We start from the raw sequence: 22073 nt of genomic DNA on the forward strand, positions 1-22073 counted from the left end.
CCCAGCAACCCGCCACAGATGAAACCTATAGATAAGATGGGCCTTTTTCCTCCTGACACTGCTTTTCCTTTCTTTATCTCATCATTAGTCGTCTCTCTCCTCCTCTGCTCTTCCTCTCACTGTTTTCATAGTTGAGTGGGGTAATAGAGGACTGGCTCATTAACAGGTGACTAAAATATCAGAAGTCATTTTATGACTATCACACACATCACATTTACTTTTATCCAGAAATCTCCAAAAGCACCAGATTTAGCCTTCAGCACCATATCTGAGGAATGTCAACATGAGATACATGGACATGCAGGAGGAAGAAAACAAACCACAATGAGAGTTTATGGGAAAATATAAATAAGTCATTTTTGTGCCGTAAGCTGTACAAACTGCAAAAGTAATAGAACAAAAAGTGTTCAGTCCCAATAAGTCAGTTAACTTGTTATTAGTATATATTTATCATTTATCATCAGAGTCTTAACTTAGAGTTTTAATTAATTGTATAGAAACTCCGGAGGAGGAAACATGGCCAACTGAGGTTGTGTTTTTTCATCTACAGTTGTTTGTTATTTAGTGGGAGGTATGCGCTCTACTGAGTGTAAGAAGAGTGTAAAAGTGTAAGAAAGCTTTTTGAATCTGCTACAGCCCTGATTTGTGCACTGGCCTCATCTCTACAGCAACAGCAGCTGAGGCTCATGGGGACTGTAGACTGCTGTGATCAGTCTGCCATGCTTAACCTACAGACAAAACAACTGTTCTAAAACAAAGCTGACATAAATTTCACAACGGCACAATTAGGGTTGTGAGATTACCCATGATACAAGTTCTGTGTGTATAGTAAGGATTTTCTTCAAGAAAATATATAAACAAGCATGTAGAGGGAGGAAAAAACCTAGACGAGGTGCACTAAATTGAAATCAGAATCAAATCATTTTAGATTTGATTCTGATTTCAATTTAGTGCACCTCGTCTAGGCAAAGCATATATTTTAAACTCTTTAATCTTACCATCTTTAATGAGAATCTTCCTTCCTCTGCTAGCTGTGTACATGTATGGCACACAGATGCACACTCACATACACACACACACTCGTCTGAACGTCATCTTTTGAAGTGCTGCCTGTGCAAATGAAGGAATATGGGATTTCAGCAGCTTCTCTCAACCTCACACTGTTTCTCCTCATTGATCTTCTGAAGTTTCTCTCTCAAAGCGAGAGTCGGCCTGCTCGTCTTTTTCTTTCATCCCAGGAGCCAAACAGAAATCCACCTACAGCCCCTCGCCGCTGATAAACGGCTTCTGTCTCTCAATCGATCACATGCTTTCAGATCTGTAAATGAAAGCTTAGGTAACAAGGATGACCAGAGAGGTAATCAAGAAGACCACCAAGACACGAGGGAGGGGAGCGCTAATGCGGTGAAAGGCATTTCTTGGTTACAGCAGCCGTTGTAAAAGCAGCCTGAGCTGTTGTGGTTGAACTCCACACACACTCACTCACACACACTCACTCACACACACACACACACACACACACACACACACACACACACACACACACACACACAGACACACACACACACACACACACACACAGGATGAATGACATTAGGTCCATCTTGGGAACAGAGTCTTGGTGACAATAGTCTGCTCACTCTCCTTCCTTTCATGCTTCGTCCTCTTGTCTTTCTCTCTGTCACATACACACACTGGGTGTCAGTGGTCAGGGTCAGAGGGTGACCTTTGTTCATTCAGGCAGGACTCTGAGGCTTAATCATACATGCTCCTTGTTTTGGCCCCTGAACATCTATCACAGCAAAAATGACAGCCTGACATACACGACAGAGAGAAAGTATCTGGAAGCTAGAATGGCTCTCAGAAAGCTCATATCTCCATCAAAGCCCAACAGTCCTCTTATGAAACCACATATAAAAACCAAATAATACACTCAGAGATATCAGTCTCTTTAACATGCCAGACTTTTTTCAAGTATTTCTGGGAAAACTGTGGAAATATTGAAAAGTGTCTTATCTCACAACTTTACTGAATTTCCCCAAAAAATCCTGACCCCTGATCCAAATATGCATCAAGATATAATGGGTTCTAATAAGTCTCATAATAATCTGTTCAGTTTTTATTTGTAATCTCTCTTACAAACAAATAAACCAACCAAAAAATAGACATGGGTAAAAACATAACCTCCTTGGTGGAGGGAATAAAGGAATCTCAGGAGATGCTCCATCAGAAGTAAAGGCGAGTATAAATGATTTCATATCACGATTATTATTGTTTTTTTATAGATGACCTAGTTAAAGTTTGATTCTTCACTATAATGAAAATTTAAACAGCTTTTTACAGATTCCATACGCTGATCTGCAACTTTGCTGACAGCTTCCTTTTTTCTCTTCAAGTGTTTCACAAAACCTAAATGCATCATGAATCATTTATAGTATTGTATGTCCACACACACACGCACAGAGGTAGGTCCCGTACAATTGAAAAGTCCTGTGATTGGTTGCACCCCTCCGGTTCGGCCCCTCGTGGCTTGAAAAGCTCAATTTGAACGGCAGACAAACACACACAGACATGTTGATTATGCTTCAATCGGAGCTATAATACCACGCTGATAAGTGGAGTGGAATCACAGAGAGAGAGGCTGCATGGGACAGTGTAATGGCTGCGTAATTGTGAAGTATAATCAAAGTGGATAAAATGACTTTAGAGATATTTGGTTTGGCAGATCGGTGCACGTTTTAGTGTATCATAACACCGACTTCCTCTGTTTGTCTGTGTTTTAGCTTCCTCTGATCTTGATGCAGTTCAAGAAGTGTTTCCACAAGAGAGGAAGACAAATCGGGATCGAACTCCCCAGTGTATACCTCCGCCATCATGAAACACAAGATCCTGTGCACTTGCAGGCATGTCTGGCGCAGGGAATTGATGCATTCTACTGCGGTTCACACCTCCTCTTGTCTAGTCCTGCCCGCTGAGCAATTTGTCAGGAAGAGGAGAAGAACTCATCATCATCGCCTTGGGACGTGAGGTCAGAGAGGTGAACTGGGTGGGTGGGACAGAAGCCGGGGGTAAAACTGGGGATCGAACACATCCGTCTAGCTGCAGAATATCATCTTTAGCACAACACTGAATCCTACTTATCTTCCAAGTCTGGGTTCAGTTTCATTTGGCCAGGTTGTATTTTTTATGGTTGAGTGGAGATTTCCAATTGTTGCTGCTGGAGCTGGTCACTAAACTGATTCAGTGAATTGCTTGAATAACATAAGTGTTAATAAGTGTTATCACTATATAATGATGAGGCAAGCAGGAATGTGTAAACACTGCTGGAGAATCATTACAAAAATAAAAATAGATATTAACTATCTGGCAACCAACCAGGGCAGGATCCAAGGGCGGGGCCAGGGGGGGGCACAGGCCCAAGCTGAATCTGATTTGAGCCTATACTGTCACTAGTTGTTTTTTAAAAATAAATTAATCACTTATTAACAATACTATTAATAAATATTAAACATATTTAATGATTTGTGGCTTTGCTCAAAGCTATAGAGCTATTAGTAAATAAGGAATGACTTAAATGTTCACCTTACTGAATCAGGAATATTGCATGCTGTACATATAATTGGCCTCTGTGGCCCCTGATTTAAAAAAAATTCCTCAAACCATCACTGCAACCAACTAATGTGTTCTGTAAAGGAGTTTTTGAATGCATGTATCTAGATCCTGTCAACACAAGAAATAGCAGCTTTTTGTTGTTTCGGCACAAAGTGGGAAGAAAAACTAACAATCTAAATAAAATGTATTCATGTGAAGGAATTCCAACATTCTGCTTTAGAGCTACACTGAGCCAAAAGGAAAGGGCAAGGCCACTCGGTTGTCTTGCTGTCTGTGGGAGGATGAATAGGCAGGAGACAAAGCCAGGTGGTGGTCATGCTTTAATAACAAGGTACAGTCCTTGTTTTTATGGCCTCAAATGAGCACTTATCTCCTCTCTGTGTACAAACATTCCCTCATCACAAAAGCATCTTACACAAGTCTGGAAAATCCCAAGAAAAAATAAGAAACAAGGAAGATGGAGGGTTTCTGTTATTACGGGCCCCTGTGAAGCTCCACGTTCCCCACCCCCTCCACACACACACACACACACACACACACACACACACACACACACACACACACAATGATCCTCAACTGTCATAAGCAGGGTGCTGGGTTCCCTAGATTTAAATGATCATAACTGGGGCGTTGATCATAAAGCACAAAGACTGGTTAACATCTTCAGTGGCTACTCTATTTACAGCTTTATCACTAAGCAACAGCAGAAAAACCACACACACAAACACTAAGGGACATGTGTGCACACACACAAACACACACTCTCTCTCTCACACTGTCCATTTAAATGTAATGGTGCTGTGTCTAATTTGGAGGGTGTTTGACAGACACCATTTTAATGACCCAGGGCTGTGAGAGGACTTAAGCTGACAGAAGTATATAGGGCCTCTATCATGTCAAAGGAAAAAGACTTGGCACAAAAAAAAAATCATCTCTGAAGAGTGAGATAGGGGCGTTTCTATTATCACGCAATTATATCCAACAGCTACGAATAACCAGCAATTACATTTAGTGTTTAAATCACAAAAAGATACACAAAATACAACGAAATAACTACGAGATGCTGAAAATCATGCTTCCTCCCTGTCTTTGGCATAATGCTACGGCACTGTGGGAGTACTGAGTAGCATGTAATGAGAATAGCCATGCAGCTTTAGTCATGAAATTTCTAATTAGCCATTAGCATGCACTAAAGAGCAGCTATGAGACCATCACCGTCTCATCTCCCACTGAGCCCATACAAAACAGCACAGACCCGTCATTGGGAGAGCTGTCAGCCAATCAGATGTCTCCTTCCACAGTTCAGGTCCCAGTGATGAGACGGTGATAAGGTTTCTCTTTCATAGCGCCGGTCCAGCACGCCCACACAAACTGTGGCCTCTTGCTCCTTTAATAATGTGGGATAATTAAAATGAAGCTGTCTGCAGTTTACGAGAGTTTGGCCATATGAAGCTCAGATGGTGGTCATTATACTCAGCGCCTTGTATTCAGAAGAATGGGCTTCAACATACAAAGTTACACCCATGTGGTTGTGCTCACACTCTGTTATAATGTGGATTGCGCTCCTTGTCATTAGCAATTTTCTCCTCTGTGTGTATTGGGATAATTAACCAGCTCGATTTGGTGCCCATCGTATAATGAGAGGTGATGCGCAGAGACTGTGCAGAGAAAAAAATCTTAATAATTAGGGGAAAATGACAAAAAAATCTATTATCAAGTCAAAACAATACCATTAGGAGTCTTAGTCAAGGGCAGAACACCAGTGAGGGGGAAACGTGTGCGTGGGACAAGTCCATCTCTCTGCTCACTCTTCCACCTCTCTGCCCTCCAACATTTCAACTGGTGTGTGTACGTTTACACTGAATACATTTGCATTCATTAGCATTGACATTTGCGGTTCTGGCACATTGACGTGGCGTTTGGCTTGTACTGGGTGTGTGATTAGTTTATTGATGTCTGAGTTTGGGAGCCACTGAGTGTGTGTTTAGTCCATAATGATGGCGTAATTTCGCGGTGAGCAGAACCAGACACAGAGGACTGATGCATCACAGGTGAAAGCCCCTGACAGCGCCCTCATTGATTGAGCAGCAAAAACAAACTGAATATGCAGACCTGCGCTCACAGATCTGGACGGCAGAGCGTGATGAATGTGTGAACTAAATATCACCATAAAACCATCTGTAAAAGCTGGTCAGTGCGAGCGACCGGCCAGTAATCACCTGGCTGGATTCTTCTGTGTGAGTCAAACCAACTTTAGTCAAACTCCAAAGTGTGACGTATATCCAGCAAAGCAAGAATCAGCAGCCTTCGCTAATCAGTGGCAACTGTGTGTGGAGATCCACATAATTTAGTAACTTTCATCTTCATCATCGAACTTGACTAAAGCCTTGCCTACTGTAATCCAGAGATTTTTCTTAAACAGATATCTTCCTCTTTGTGTTTATAAAAATCTTTGTCTGCATGACTTTAGTTCTACAAAATATCTCTGTCCAGATGAGAACACATAAAGGATAGAACAAGCATGCCGGGGCCTGTAGGTGGCCATCAATTCATCAAATACCAGACAGTGGTCCAAGTCATATTGGGCGAGGCAGGTGCCTTTGAATGCCGGTAATAAGGTGTAGTGAGGTATATGACTGCCAGTGTTGTTGTTTCTGGTGCATGCTTACCGAAGCAAAAGTGGGCATGCATGATCTTATTCTTAGTTTCAGTGACTTAAAACACTGTTTGGGTGTGGATGAGAAATGCATAACATTTTGCAAAATATCAAGTGTGGACAACACCAACAGTCCAAAGACACGCAGATTAGGCTTAGGTTAATTGGAGACACTTAATTGACCGTAGGTGTGAATGTGAGTGTGAATGGTTGTTTGTATGTGATACGCTCCAGCTCCCCCTTCGACCCTTACAGGACAAACTGTACAGATCATGGATGGACGAACAGATGGAGCAGGTCACATCAACTTGTTTATGTGTATATGTTATACGGCACAACCATGAAAACCACCAACACAGGTAGTGAGGAGTCAGCGAACTCAGTAATATCTTTGTCTATCAGGGTCACTATGTCATATTACGTGATTACAACCAAAGCAGCCCAAATATTAAGATGTTGTTTCCTCAGGCAATAAAAGTATGAGATGTTGTCAGTGGGCAGTGTGAGTCATTCTACACAAAGTTGTAATCACTTGTCTCTGACACACTACAGAGGATTAAAGGACAAACAGTGATGGCCACTGCAGATGTTTATCTGTTACATCTGAGTGGTCTGATCCCAGGTTTAGGCAGAAAGTCTCTACAGGCTCTCACCTCCCCTTGATGTCCGGCAGTATTATGTCGCCCACCAATGCACAACCATGATCCCCACGTTACGCTCCCTCGCTAAGTAAATATGACCAGTGTGCCCAGTGTGAGCCAAAGCATGTCTGTGTGTTTTCATCACCCACATCACTGCCCATGCACATCTCATGCCCAGCCTGCACCCACCCAATGTACCATCTGCCTTGGCAGTCGAGTGCACCAGACCAGGCCAGACCGCTGCTCCAAAGAGGGGTGGGCCGGCGATGGGGGGGTGCTCCAGATGCACTTCAATCCAGCTGCAGCCTGTTGGCTATGTCACTGCATGACAGCACGCCCCTGGATTAATGACCCCCCCACTTCCCATCTCTGCCTGCTACTTGGGCTGCTGTCCCACTATCTGTATGGTGCTTGCCAAGCCCATTATCCATGCACAGTTTAAGTCAAAATGCCACACGCTCACTAACTGATCGATGGGGTCTTAAACAGTGGGGAGCCATTTAAACAAGGAGTGGGGGTTTGTGTGTGTGTGTGTGTGTGTCTGTGTGTGTGTGTGTGTGTGTGTGTGTGTGTGTGTGTGTGTGTGTGTGTGTGTGTGACAGTTTTCTTGCAGCCTATGGTTCCCACTGCCATCTCATCTTTCCCCGCCGTCTGTATGGATTTAGGTGGCTGGCCTGTGGGCCAGGCTCCATCGATTCCAAAAAGCCAACCAATCACGCTGACAGACAGCTCGGGTGAGGGCGCACCTTGGCTTTTAACAGTCGTGTCCGCGATGCACATGTTCATGTGGTAAGCAGGGAACAGATAGTGAAACACTGCAACAAACACGCAGTGACACCCGCAGCAGGCAGCCACTTTAACCTTGTGTATCTGCATAATGAGACACACAGACGTAGACACAGACAACCTCGAGCAGTCGCAACACACACCCACTCACCAAAACAAAGCTTTTTGAATTTACCTAAGCTTTTCTTGTTCTTTCCCCCCTTTTCCTCTGTGCGTCTCTGCGCTGCTGGTGGGTTGAGGAGCGGCTTAGAAAAACACTCGGAGTGAAAATGCAAATGACCTTGTCTCATCTCGAGGCAAACACTGGGAAATTAAATTAAAGCTCCCCGCGACTTGGAGAGCGCTGTCCTCAGTGTTGTTAGTTATACACGTTTCTGTGTGTGTGGATGCGTGTGTGTGTGTGTGTGTAGGTACTTATGCTGTGTCTGTATTTTCTACAAAGACCTTTGTAAGTAATAATCACATTTGGTTGGACAAAATAATATTTGCAAAATAAGTTTGTGTGTGTGTGCGTTCCTGTATTTTTGCGAACCATTTTAAGCATAGACCCTACAGACTGAGGACATTTTTGGAAAGTGTGGGTTAGGGTTACAAGTAGGTCTAGGGAATATATTATGTCAACGAGTGTCCTATAGAAGTACAAATGTGTGTGTGTGCAGATTATTTGTGATTGTAAGAGCCATGTCTTAGTTCGTATTCATTTCTACTTTTTGATCTCATTCTTTGAATTTTATATTTTGTGTGTGTTGTGTGTGTTTACTGTTTTTTTTTTTTTGTTGAGGTCAGACTGGCTTTAAATGAACAGTGCTGCAGCCTGCTGCTGGGGAGGACTGTGAAGCATGCAGCCTTTAGACCTTGTGCAACTTGCATGTTTTTGCTTACGTGTTTGTTTGTTTAGCATCTTATTGTTTAAAGTGACAGTGATTCTCTCTGTGCAACATTTTTGTGAAACCTTTGTAAATACGGAACAAATAAACAACATCCTTTACATTGAATTCCATCTGGACATTTTCTTCAGCATCTATTCGTCACAGTCAAGAGTGATTCACACAAATAGATTAAAACAGAGATGCCATGGTCACTCCTCTGGTTTCTGGTTACTGTCTGTGAATCTACCTCTTTGTCTGGCCTGCTCCATTGTCACTGGAACTACTAGGAATTCACAGCTGTTTAATAATTCACATTGAGGTGGGGGGCTACAGTAAATTGTCAACAACACAAGCTCCTACTGAAATCCACATGAAATCCCATTAACCGCTAATGAATTATTCCCATATTGCATCTGTCCTGGCTTTTATATACACAAACACACACGCTAAAAACCACATATGAACCACATATGCATCACCCTTCCTCACAATATTCCTAATGGCCCGACGCTAAGCGGGTAAACCTGGAGGTCTGGCGGGCTCTGAGGCACTTTCCATTATTAGAGTGGCGAAATGGAGACCCCATTGGCCTTTGGAATGGGGCGCTAAGCCCAGGGATATTATGATAATGGGGGTTCTATGAGGAGTAAATGCCACACAGGCTGATGTGACTGTGTCTGGGGATGCAGTAATAGCAGCCTGGCTACAGGTTAGACTCTCTGCATCTTGATCCAAACATGTCGTCCATTCTTATCTGATTTAATGTCCTGTGCTGCCTATTGGCTCCTCGTGGTTCATTATGATTTGTTATTGGATGTGGGGCAACAGAGGTAACGGAGGGCAAGTGGACATCTGAAGTGGAGCAGAGGATTTAACATCTGATTGTATTTGCTCTGCATATATTTAAACTTGTAATGCACATATTGAGCTGCTGATTTAGGTCAAAATGAAATGCTGAATACATTAATACATTTATTCCATTCATTTTATTTGACAGTTGAAATTGAATGCTATTATCATTCAATTCAATATTTATGAATCAATTTCAGATTGTCTCCTGATGTCATCATCGTCCAACACGTCACTGCTCCCAGTAAAAACTAGTCCCGCACATACAAAAGAAAACCACAAACTAATAATTTTCCACTTCTGATTTTACAAAAATGATTTCTTACGATTTTAAATGTTTATTAGTGAGCTTTAGATATTTTGGGGGATGGTTCTTGGCAGTTTGCTAAGAATGCACATTTACAAAATGTGTACAGTTGTTAATTCAGGGGCCGCATCATTCAGAGGCATCATTTGAAGACAGATTACAAACAAATGCATCCTTCTATTACCCAGAAACTGAGGCTCGGACTACTGGATCCTTCTCTGGCCAACCTATCCCAGGGTTCATTGCATGCCGGGGACAAAGGGAGCTAGCTATGCAGCTGTTTGAGCTTACGTAAGTGCAGCCACTCTAAGAAGCTGATGTAACTGTAAGGTGGGACAAGCTGGGGGCACAAATAGGAAATTCTTCGTAGAACATCTTCATTTTGGTTTGGCCTTCGCCCTCTCAGAAAGATGCAACTCCTGAATGGAGTCTGGTATGATTTCCTATATTTATTGTATTATGTGTCAGACATAGTTAGCAGCATAATATTTAAATTACAGCACATTAGTTAAAAGTTAATAATAATGTGAACACAATGTGACTTAACAGAGCCTTAAGGAGCTCATTGTTAATTTGTCCTGGCTTTGGTTCATTCTCAGCACTTTCACAGCCTTATTTTCTGTCACGGCGTTCAGCTGCATTCAGAGGAAAAGTTGGAAAAACCCACTGTTCACTACATGATCAGTACCAAACAGCAAACAGACACAGTTTGCAACTAGCTGGTGATTATAATCAGTGGTTGAACATAAATATTACAATTATTTTCTACTGTAAAGAAAAAGACGCCCAGTGACAATGAAGTAAATGTTACCTGGACACAATGTCAAGGTTTGTGTCTGAACTAAAACAGTCCGTTGGTTTGACTGGATGATACGGAAAATGAATAACTGAGAGATCGGTTCTAATCAATAAAATTGTTCTCTGGCTGATGTTCACTACCGGCTGAGAAACCCTCCTTATCAGTTGTTCTGGGACAGACCATGACCATGCTAATTTAGCTGAGAACATTTTGGCTCTAAATATTAAAAAAAAGTCCCATGATAGAGGATGCACAATAAATTATATTTTATTACTCTGTATCCCCTGTGTTGTGTGATATTGTTTAATTTCAAGATGCACAGCCTTTCCTCAGTGCTTCAGCCTGACATGCATCTACACAACCACCTACAACCACCAGTAGGGAGTGGCTCTTTGTCTGCCTGTGCTCAGCATGCTGTGTTACACACATATACACACATGCAAGCACAGAAATCGCTCCTCAAGCAGACAGAAGACAGTTGCTATTTGTCAGCGCCTGAGATTATACCTTTCATCCGCAGCAGTGCGAAGCTGATATGGAAGCTATATGGATTTGTGTTATCAAACATGTAACGGCTGGAATGTCCCTGGCTACTCAAGTGGAAAACTGGAAATGTTTAGGGATCCCTCCGTTCCCCAGGTGATCCCTTTAAGGTAGATTAAGATGCGTTGAAAAGAAAAAAAAGGAAACAAACTGGCAGTATAGAAGACTTTGGCAAAAACCTTTTTCATTTTCAGTAATTGCAAATAGGGAAGGAGCTATTAAGAAGCTGTGGCTCAGCACGGAAATTAAATGCGTTTTATAACGTAAGCACCTGCTTCAGGAGCCAAGAAGTGTCACGTAAAGACCGTCCCTTTACTGTAACTAACTGCTTCAATTGGGATAATGGAGCAGAGGTGGAGGGGCAAGTTAACAGCCCCCATCACAATGCACAGTCTCCCCCGTAAAGACACCGAACTTCTTTTCTTAAGCAGATACTTAACATATTCACTCATGCAAGCTTTTGTCCCAATTTAGCAGCACTTCAAGGACGTTTACACAGTCTTTCTATTATTACTGTATATTATAACCAATGGGTGAGATCTTAATTGACCTTCCAGGGCAAGGCTGATTTGAAGAATATCATTCCACGCTCTGGTATAAGCGCCGAGCAAAATCTAGAGCCACATTACCCATGCACAGAGGCTCAAAAGCCGTCTGGTGGGGGGGTTAGAATGCAGCACTTGTACGTCCTTAGAAATAAATGAACACACACTGGTTATATGATGCTTGTAATGTTGTTTTCCTGCCAACCAAAGCTGCCAGAGCTGTAAAGAAGCCACAGTTAAACCAACACAACTTCTGGACCTGCTGGCTCGCTGGAGGGTTTCTGTGACCCGGTCACAACGTAACCTTTCCCTTCTTGTTACAGTTCACAGATTTCTCTGCACTCCGCCCTGGGGCTGTGAGGCATTTGTCACCAACGCTGCCATGTTATGAAAAAAAACGTGAGATTCTGCAGCCTCCGCTAGCGTTATGGCGGCAGCATGACATTAGCGACCATCTTTATTAGTGCTATTAGTGTGCGAGGCGTGTTTTTAATATCCAAGCCATGCTAATGTGAGGTTAGATTGATGATGATCCTCTCTGTGGAGATTTTTGCATCTGATTTGCGGCAGTTGACAATGAGGGCATCATTTCCATAATGAAAATGAATCCATCGCCGTCTCCTTGATGAGCTGTTGACAGAAGAGAAAACAACAAGTGTCTTGTCTTCCGCAGATAAATAATGGAAATATAGAAAATGAGCCGGACTTGTAAATGACTCTATCTACAATTTGTTCCTTCTTTTTCTTCTCATTTAGCAAATTCTAACAAATCTAAGAGAAGTTTTGATGCTTACGCTTACAGCCACAGCTATTCGGCCTAAAGCTTTGTGTCAAAGCAGACAAAGCCTTGTCGCTCATCCATACATATCCTTACGCCGCCCTCCACACCTCTCAACAGCCTACCTTCTAGCTTTATTGCTGTAGAGCGACTGCCTAGATGAGATCCCCACACAGCTTAACATCTGGGCGCTTTGCTGCTGATGCCCTCATAAATAAAAGATAACTCCTGCCTACCGCGCACAGTCGCACTGGTATAAATCATGTATATGGATTTTCACTTGGCTTTCACTCTCTTTCTCTTACAGTCTCTCAACCCGCTTCCTTCATTTTGCCTCCTTTAGCATAATTCTTCCTCTCTTCCCTCTCTTTTTCTTTGTCTTTACAGCCCAGCGTGAGATTCTCAAAGCAAAGCAAGATGGCAGGAAATCAGAAGCTTCATGGTGGGAGGAGAAGCGAGCCACGTAATCCTGGTCCACCTCCAGTTCACCCTGTGGCCTGCAGGACGTTTCGGGACCTGCTATTTGCACTTCAGGTATTGTCAACAGTCACATGGTAATCTAAAGTTCAAACTGACATGAGGACAGATGGTGTCACACATTAATCTATCAGGATTAAGTGTCATCACCTTCAGGATTCATCAAGGTGCCAACGATGACAGATCTGACATTCAACAGTAGTGAAACACAAATATAAAATCTTAAAATTCTGTCCCTAATTTTTCACTTAAATTTTAGCACCCAACGTCCAACGAGTGTCATGGCGTTGCGGTGGTTAGCACTGTCACCTCACAACAAGAAAGTTCCTGGTTAGAATCCCGGTCATTTGTTCCTCCAACCTTCCAAGCTGAAATTCGGCCATGAGGGGGTGTTCTAGTTGAAACTTCCGACTCGGGGGTCGGCAGTGCAGAGTGCCGAGACATTTCTGTGGGGAGTTTACATGTTGTGCAAGTGTCTGTGTGGGTTTCCTCCCGGTACTCCAGCTTCTTCCCACAGTCCACAGACATGCAGATTGGGGTCAGGGTAATTAAGAGTCTAAATATGTTTATATGTAAATATGTATCCATCTGTATATGGTGGTGCTACTGGCAGCCTGATGGATGGATGGATAAACTTATACATGGGACTTGTGTTTATTGCACATATGTATGAACAGGTTTGATTAAATAACCTTGTGTTTAACGTATATATTTATGTATTAATTCTGTTCAAATCACTCTCAAGTTGATAGAAAACACTCCATTAAATATGACCTTTTACATTGACCTTTGATATGTAATTAAAATACATGCAGTTAATGTTTTAGGCATAATGTTTTGAGTGTATGTGTAGCTTCTTCAGCACAGATTTGATTTTGATTTCAATTTGCTTTCTTGAGAGACAAAGTGCAATTCTAAATTTATAGAGTACCCATTTAACTGTTAAGCCAATATTTTCTAGAGTAACTGAAAAGCTCAGAAAAAGCTCTGACACATCCACAGTGCATTACCTGCTCAGCACCAAACAAAGTTGGCAACTGGTCTGAAAACGTTTAGCAGGGAAAGAGGAAGAGATTTCCCTCAGAAGTTGGTCAGGAACAGAATCAGAAATGCAAAGTTCCTCATATGGCAAAAGTTGAGCAGGGTTCAACTTTTCATGTGCCAACGAGAGCACCAGCCAATCAAATCGTGGGCAGGCGCCAGCCAATCAAATCATTTTAATGTGAAAGCTGAGGCAGAGGCAGCTGTCTAACCTGGTGCATGTGCATGTGGTTGTAGATTTTATTTCCTGTATGCTTCTCTTCAGCATTGTATTGATTACTAGAATGGCACATTAGCTTGAAAGCCGACTATGTTGCATGTCCTAAGCATAACACTGTGATTGTTTTTATTCTCACCAGCACCAAGCATCGCACACTCCCACCATCAAGCATTAACGCAACACTTGCGTGTCAGCCCTGTGTCAGGCTCAGGGTCTAATAGCAGCAGACATCAGGACACATTACTTGTCCGTAGATTTATTATATTCAATTACAAAGCAGATCTATGGTGAAAATGAGGTCTGAGTAATATGGTCTGGCCAATAATAACATTGTTTTATTAATGTGAAGTGTGATGCTTTGTTGATGCCTGAGGGGAAATTCTTCGCAGTCCCGAAACCCCTGAATCAAGTTATTGTACGCATGGAAGCTTTGTATTTCTGCTCATGAAGGCACAATACATACTGACAGAGGATAAATGACAAACCATAGGTTTCAGTTGAAACATGGAGAAAAATTGAAGGACCAGAGGTGGAACACAGATCGTCATGACTGATCAATAGACGAGCTGGAAGACAGGAGACGTGGACAACTCTCTGTCTCGAGGTCTGTTAGGAGGCGAGTGAGTGTGCAGCCTGATGGCTGGTTAACAGTCTGATATAGTTAATCCCCAAAGAGAGGAAGCCCAAATCAGCTTCAAAACAAAAAAAAACCTAATTATGTCAAGTCTCCTCTGGCTGATGATAAAGGATAATTACTTTTTTATTCCCCTCGCTAAAGCCAAATACGCTCCCTAAGATGTGGAGACGTAACCTTTAACGAACACGGTGTGATTGATGAGGCATCTCATTTCCCCCTTCCAAATGATTACAGATCACACTTTCCTGCTCCTGAAACACACACACAAACACAAACACACACACACACATGTTTGTACCTCTATCTTAGTGAGGACACGCATCGACATAATACATTACCTAGCCCATTATCCTAACCTTATCCACAGTCCACTGAAAAATTGAGATCTTTCAAAAAATTTCCTTTGTAGGGTCTATGCTTAAAATGGTCCAAGTACAGCAAAACACACACACACACACACACACACACACACACACACACACACACAAATCTGCCCTCCCTCTCAACCAGCTACAAACAAGTTTGAAAAGAAATGCATCTCATTTCAGGATTTTCATTACTCATTACATCTGATACTTACATCTCCAGTGCATGGAGACAGAATACAATCACAGAGGAAACAGAAAAGGGCTCCGCTTTTATCTGTCCCGGGAATGAGACACATTCACATCCACAATGACCGTTTCTGACAACAGTGTCAGCTACACACAATACTCCGCCCTATCTATCCGTCTTCACTGGAGAGATACTCGGACAGAGGAAGCCAGTGATGAATGAGACATCGCCCCATGTCTGATACATATTTCTCATTTCCAGAACAAACAATACAGACGTCTGAAATGAATATTGCCAGCTGAAGGAACACAGGCAACACAACTCACTTTGGAGGAAACAGGCAATTTGAATCTGCTCTAATGATTTACACATTAGATATCATTGGGTCAGTATGAATAGTAATAATTATAATAATCAATTAACTAGTCAACAATGAAATATTAATTTTACCAAGCAAATGTGTACAACTTTCATTGATTCCAGTTTATTAAATATGATTTCCCATCACCTTTCAAACAGCCAAAGGTACCTTACAGTACACATAAATAGTTAAAGTAATGTGAGAATTGTTTCTTGTTTTATATGATATTGGAATAAACAGTTTAATGATGTATTATGCACTAAACAAGATAATGTTTTATCAGGAAAATAATCAGTTGATTTATGGTCTTGGGTTTTATGAGGGAATCAGTGGATTTCTGCGTTAAGTGAACCCAGTATTGCATCTGTGCTATACTGACCTACATATTACGTTATATACACCCAGTGATTTTCTGTGTCTGTGAACGTTCCTGAACTTGTAGCCACACTCGCCCTCAGAGAGATTAACTTCCTGACCCCCTTACATTTCAAATCTTCATTTCGGCTTAAGGAACCCTATTAACTCGTACGTCCAGCTTGACAGTAAATGAAATGAGACAGCCCCCCCCCCCTTCATCCTAACTGCTCATGTGAATTCCTGTGAGACTACAGCAAGTGTACAGTATGGTACGTGTCCATATCTGGTGTTTGCGCCTCAGCCCTGACACTTGACAAATGTTGTGCTTCCCCCTAAACCTGGTTACCAGCAGGTTGTCCAATGGCGGCGGCTATTCGCTGTTTAATGCCAGTGAAATCCGATTATGTTTTTCGGGGGGAGCGTTCACCAGTCGACAGAGATGGATGGAGACTATAAAATAAGGCATTGGCCGAGCAGAACATTTTTTAAAAGGTTAGGAAAGACATAAAAATGGCAAGGCTAAGAGATATCTGTGGTTAAAAATCCTGATGCCCAAGGTCACCGAAGTCAAGGTGAAGGAGATGATACAGGAAGCAGTGCAGTTTATTGCTACTTCACTCTGAGATGCCACCAACCGGTTTGGGAGACAGAGACTCTTATGTGATAGATGTAAATCTCCCTTTTCTCTGCACTGGGTGGTGGTCATTGTAAATTATGACCCCAGGGAGAAAAAAAGGAAAGGGAAAATGACAAAAAGACAGAGAGATGAGATATACTGTTAGCATGGGGGAGGAAAATACTGTCAAGTCCTGCTAGTGGGTAGAAGCAGTTGCTTCGATGTGTGCAGAATACATGACAAGGTCATTAACCAATGTCCCGATGGTAAGTCGGGCTCCTGGTGGTTTAGTGTGCTGTAAGAGCACAGCAGTAAACACAGACCTCTACCAGGATCAATACCAGGTAATCAAAAACTAATCATGACCAAGACGTCCTATGACTGAGGAATGTCAAACAGATCCTTCTATTCAGCAGAGAAGTTTCACAAAAACAACAGTGAACTCTTCCAACTGTATGTTTGCCAACACTCTTTACTCACTGGGGAAAAAAACAGTCCAATCCAATAATCACATTCCTCCTCTCGTTTTGTCTTACAGCTTTTCTCCGTTTCTGGAAGGGTCCATTCAGACGCTGGGGAACCATTCTACCTCGTCCTGAAAGGATTCAAACCAGCGCCTCCCTGAGAACAGGCTGGCCGGGGCTTTCTCTGAGTAATACAATTAGCCATGGAGCGTCCAGGCCCGGCCTCCTTCACATTCAGTCTCTGTTTGACGGCCAGCCATGCAGCCCCATGACTTTATCCATACACACTATCAGCCCATTGCCATGCAAAACAGCAGCTTCTTCTCCGGCCCTGCGCCATCTCGCATTGCAAACGAAAAGAGGTACCCCTCTTTAGCGCCGCTTTGTCCCCCAGCCACTAATGCGTGTCATTTTTGTGCGAATGAGAAACAGGGACTGTGAGCAAACACACCTCTTTCAGTTTGAGCTATTATAGGATTTGGCCTGTATGGTGGGAGGAAGATTTGTAATTGTGCCTCACTGGGGGAACAGTGGGAAAGAAGCATGGGAGGGCTGAGAAGTTTGTGGAGCGTAGTTCAAAATAGTAAGCCAAAGAAAAACAAGAACAGACTGTTTTCATGAAACTGTCTCTCAAGAATATCCATTTCTTCCATTACTAAAACTTCAGAATGAGATTATGTTCCAGTGTTGTACAATAAATAAAGAAGCAGAGATATAAATGCACCAGGCTTCTGAATATAGGTTAATTAAAGTATTTCCTGTTGTCCTTAGTTTTCATAAAAACTTCTATACACGATTCATAAGATATACCAGGCTTAACAGCAGAAGTAAGGGAAGAGCTGGATATGAAGCCGACATGCCTTCAGTGAGGGGTCCAGCAAGTTTTATATGATTAGAATTGACTGGCACATGGCACAGGCCTCCACACCCACCCATAACATATATTGAAGACCCCCCTGGGAGGGCAGGCTGCCAGAGGCCTCCCCCACTGAATGAGACAGGTTTGCAAAAAAGCATGAGGCTGCCGCCACAATCAATTCCCTTCCATTCAGAGCATGCATATGTGTGTGTGTGTGTGTGTGTGTGTGTGTGTGTGTGTGTGTGTGTGTCCTGAAATCCAGACACCAGTCCACAATTCCAATTCCGATAGATCCTTGAAAACCTCTCACCCCTCCTTGACTGCTGTCGAGATAAATATTTATCACATCACAGGAATGGGAGAAAGATGAGCAGAGAGGAAGACCAGGAAAACAGAGAAAAAGAAAGACACTTGTTGTGACAAAAGCAATTTCCCATTTACCAGAGGACAGAAAAGTGATAGAAATGAAAAAGAATAAAGACAAAATGAATAAGTAACCATTGTAGGTTCATTTTGAGGTTCTAGCCTGGTGGTCAGCACCCATCTGGACAATATGCCTCAGTGTTCAACTTCCCACGCTGAGCTCTGAGAAAAAAAAAAACGGGTTTTACTCTATAAAAAAATTCATAATGTTCTAAACAATTTTACAACCTCACAGTCCACTCAGTTCCTCCTACAAGTCCTGAAGAGAAATTCAAAGAGTCCCTTCCAAGCAGGCAATAAGAAGTCTAACGACTATTTAACAGTCTCACAAGGAAGCATAGTGATATGTATATATGAAAATTGTGTGCACACCATAGTAATACTCAAAGCTATTGTGAATGTTAAGGATTTATGGTTGGAAAATCCATTTGGGATTCAATCAGTGAGGGGGGTACTCTGAAAAAGACCATGGAAGCTCCACAGGATACACTTAAAGCTGCCATGAAAGAGGTTTGCCTGAATGGGGCACCAGGATTTAACACTAGAGTCTTCACTGTCTATCAGCCCAGAGCACATTTTACCAAGACGGACCAACAATTGGGACCTTTAACCCCAAAGAGGCTGAGGGTCATGAGGGGGTGGCCTGCTCATAAGAGGAGGGCCTGAGAAAAATACATGGTTTAATACTGAAACAATTGGTGTATATATCATTTGAGCTGCTTTCGGGCATGCAGTGAATTTAGGATAATCTCCTGAAATTATCCAGTGGGGCTGCATCTGAGAACACAAATGTCTGGGTCAAGTGCTGTGAACATTCTCAAGAGTTTCTCCTGCCAGCCCCCCCAAGTAAAAACTCCAGATAATGTCCGAGTACTCCCATATGAAAACAAAGAAGGAGATCCAGAGGAGTGTGGGTGCACTGATGGCTTTCTAACGTTTCCACAATGGATGCAAAACCAAACAAAAACAGAAAGAAAACAAATATCTCAGGTTGAAACACACCAGTGTCGATGTGCTGCAAACATAAACATGTGATCCCCACAGCAGAATTTATAGAATATACATCCTGCCTCCTGCAAAGGCAAACTCTAGAAGGTCCAGCCCCTAATGTGCAGACAAAGTCCACAGTTCATGTTTGAAAACGTCAAATGCCACAAAATTAATCTAGAATGTTAATGATAAACTAATCCCTTTAGTCATTAATTACGTATACATGGCCCTGTGATTCTCTTTCTCCTATCATTGTGAATTTAATCTCTTCGGATTTTAAACTGCTGGGCAGATAAAAACTAAACATTAAAATAGGTCATCGTAGAAAGTATTACTCAAAGTGTTTTTTTGTGTGATTTTGCATATGCAGATACCTTCACTCATCACAGTGAGGCCAGTGAAAACAGATGCAGATCTGGTGAGTTTAAATAAGACCCTGGGGTTGTTTTTGTGTTGTCATCAGGGGATTTGGGAATTTATAGATATACTGTGAAAAATATAACATTAAACCAGCAAAACAAACTGGAGGTGTGGGGTTTGAAAGAAGTCAAAGGTCATTGAGGAGGCAAGAAGGGTCCAATTGTACTGGCTCAAGATAGTGAGCAAAAGAACAAGGTCACAAAAACAAGCAGCCAAAATGAGTTTTCTCTCTCGAGTGGCTGGACTCTGCCGGAGAGACAGGGTGAGAAGTTCAGACATCTGGAGAAAGCCCGCAGCAGAACCGCTGCTCCCTCACATCCAAAGCGGACATTTGAGGTGGTTTGGGCATCTACCTCTCCTGCGCACTCTCCTTTGAGGGTTTACCAGGCATGCCCAACTGGGAGGAGAACCCGGGGGAGAGGCAGAACTCGCAGAGGGGGGGATTAAATATCCCAACACATCAGGATCCCTCAGGAGGAGCTAGAAAACATGGCTAGGGAGTCTGGGATACCCTTCTTGGCCAGCTACCACTGGATGGATGAATGGATGGAAAGATGCTATTGAGTTGCATTATGGGACATGCAGGATCCAGTATTTCTGGAGCTCGACTCATACTGTGTACTGAAAGTCTGGATAACTCTGCTGATTTCTATTCCTACAACTTTATGGAAGAGAAATACTAAACAATTGATGATATGAATAATCAGTTAAATATGGAATAATCAATAATGAAACTAATCCTTTCATTTATTTCACTCATGATCCATGCAGACGGACACAAACCCTTATATACGTTTCTTATCTCACCATTTGCTTTGATGAATTTCTATCGTTGTGTTTGCCTGCTCCTCCAGGGCGTAAATCCACTCTCATGTTAATAGACACTCTTCCCTTTCTGTCTCTAATAGGGGCTTGAACAATGCACGAGTATTCCATACAATACTGCTGAATTCTTTTCTACTGCAAATCACAGCCTGAGGCTTTTCTTTCACACACACCATCTTCTCACTCCAGGAAGCCAACCACAATTTCTTTAATAATTCTGTGGTGGCCACAGATAAAACCATTATCTCCTGCATTTGATCCACCTCAATCCTCTCTCAATATTATATTTCCTAATTAAGAAAGGTGTGGGGGAGAGCAGAGCCTTCCCTCGAGTCTTTTTCTCCACTTGATTTCTTCCCTCGGACATCATTTCACCCCCAGCCACTGCTTCACTGAACCTCGGTTTTATTCCCGACACATCTGTCTCACTTCTTCTCTCTGCTTTGATTCTCTTTTTGTCTGTTTCCTGCTCTTTATCACGCTGCCCAACAGCCATCCATCTTTTTTGGCCTCTGTCAATGTCTTGTGTCTTTCACCCCCACTTCCTCTTCCTCTTGTTTTTGCCTGCCTCTGTCTTTCTTTTCTTTCCAACAGAATAGTGGATGATGAAAGAGAGGGCATAGAAAGCAGCAGAGGAGGTAGCAGGGAAGATGGAGCGATTTAGAGAAAGGAAAAAAGCAGCGTGAGGGAAACTCTAAACCCTAAAGTTCAATTTGTGGTAATTCTGTTATCTGAGGAAGGCAGGGCTGGGTCACAGCCTCACATTCAATAGGTGCCCTGATGTATTTTCAGTCCGTGATTTCCTCTATCTATAGTTGTTTTTATTCTTAGTGCCACAGTCTGACATTCTTGCACTGGATCAACACGTATGTGATTCTCATGGAGAGAAGTATTGATGTCGTTCAGCCTAATTTCATCTGACTGATAACAGCCTCACTGTTTTATTACCTTTATTACAAACATCTTGCCACTTCACATTGAAAGTGTTTACCTGATGAAACTCTGAGCCTGAGCAGGAATCAGGTTGGACACTTCTAAATCTTTATTATGACGCCTCTCACTGTGTCCTGCCATTGTGTCTCCACTTCTGCAGCATGGTTATTAACTGACTACTGTATTAAAACAATTGGAAGTTGGGTTGGCTACAATTACACCAATTGCTTTACTGTTGCAGTTCAAGGTGCAAATTCTGGCGTTCATAGCTTTAATGTACCCACAGTAAACAAATGATACCAAAGCAAACAGAACTGAAGTTTTAATTTATATTACTGTATTAGGCTCAAACTGAGATAACATCTAATCCTGTTGTTGGTTTGTTTGTAAACCAGACTCAATGAGTATGTGCAATTTGGAGGAACTTGAGTGAATTCAAGGGGACTGCTGGACCTTGGTGGATCTATGCGCTCTACTGAGTGCATTTCTAGTTTTGTCAGTCATCATCAG

The 22073-nt window shown here is 42.4% G+C and overlaps 1 protein-coding gene across 1 annotated transcript in view; it reads right to left on the reverse strand.

Annotated features, from left to right (window-relative positions):
* The window catches only part of LOC109628627 (LHFPL tetraspan subfamily member 7 protein), a 100890-nt gene that overhangs the window by 17049 nt on the left and 61768 nt on the right, over positions 1-22073 (reverse strand). The window lies entirely within an intron of this gene.

Source organism: Paralichthys olivaceus, chromosome 15, assembly GCF_024713975.1.
Source record: "Paralichthys olivaceus isolate ysfri-2021 chromosome 15, ASM2471397v2, whole genome shotgun sequence".
In the NCBI taxonomy this organism is placed as follows: Eukaryota; Metazoa; Chordata; class Actinopteri; order Pleuronectiformes; family Paralichthyidae; genus Paralichthys; species Paralichthys olivaceus.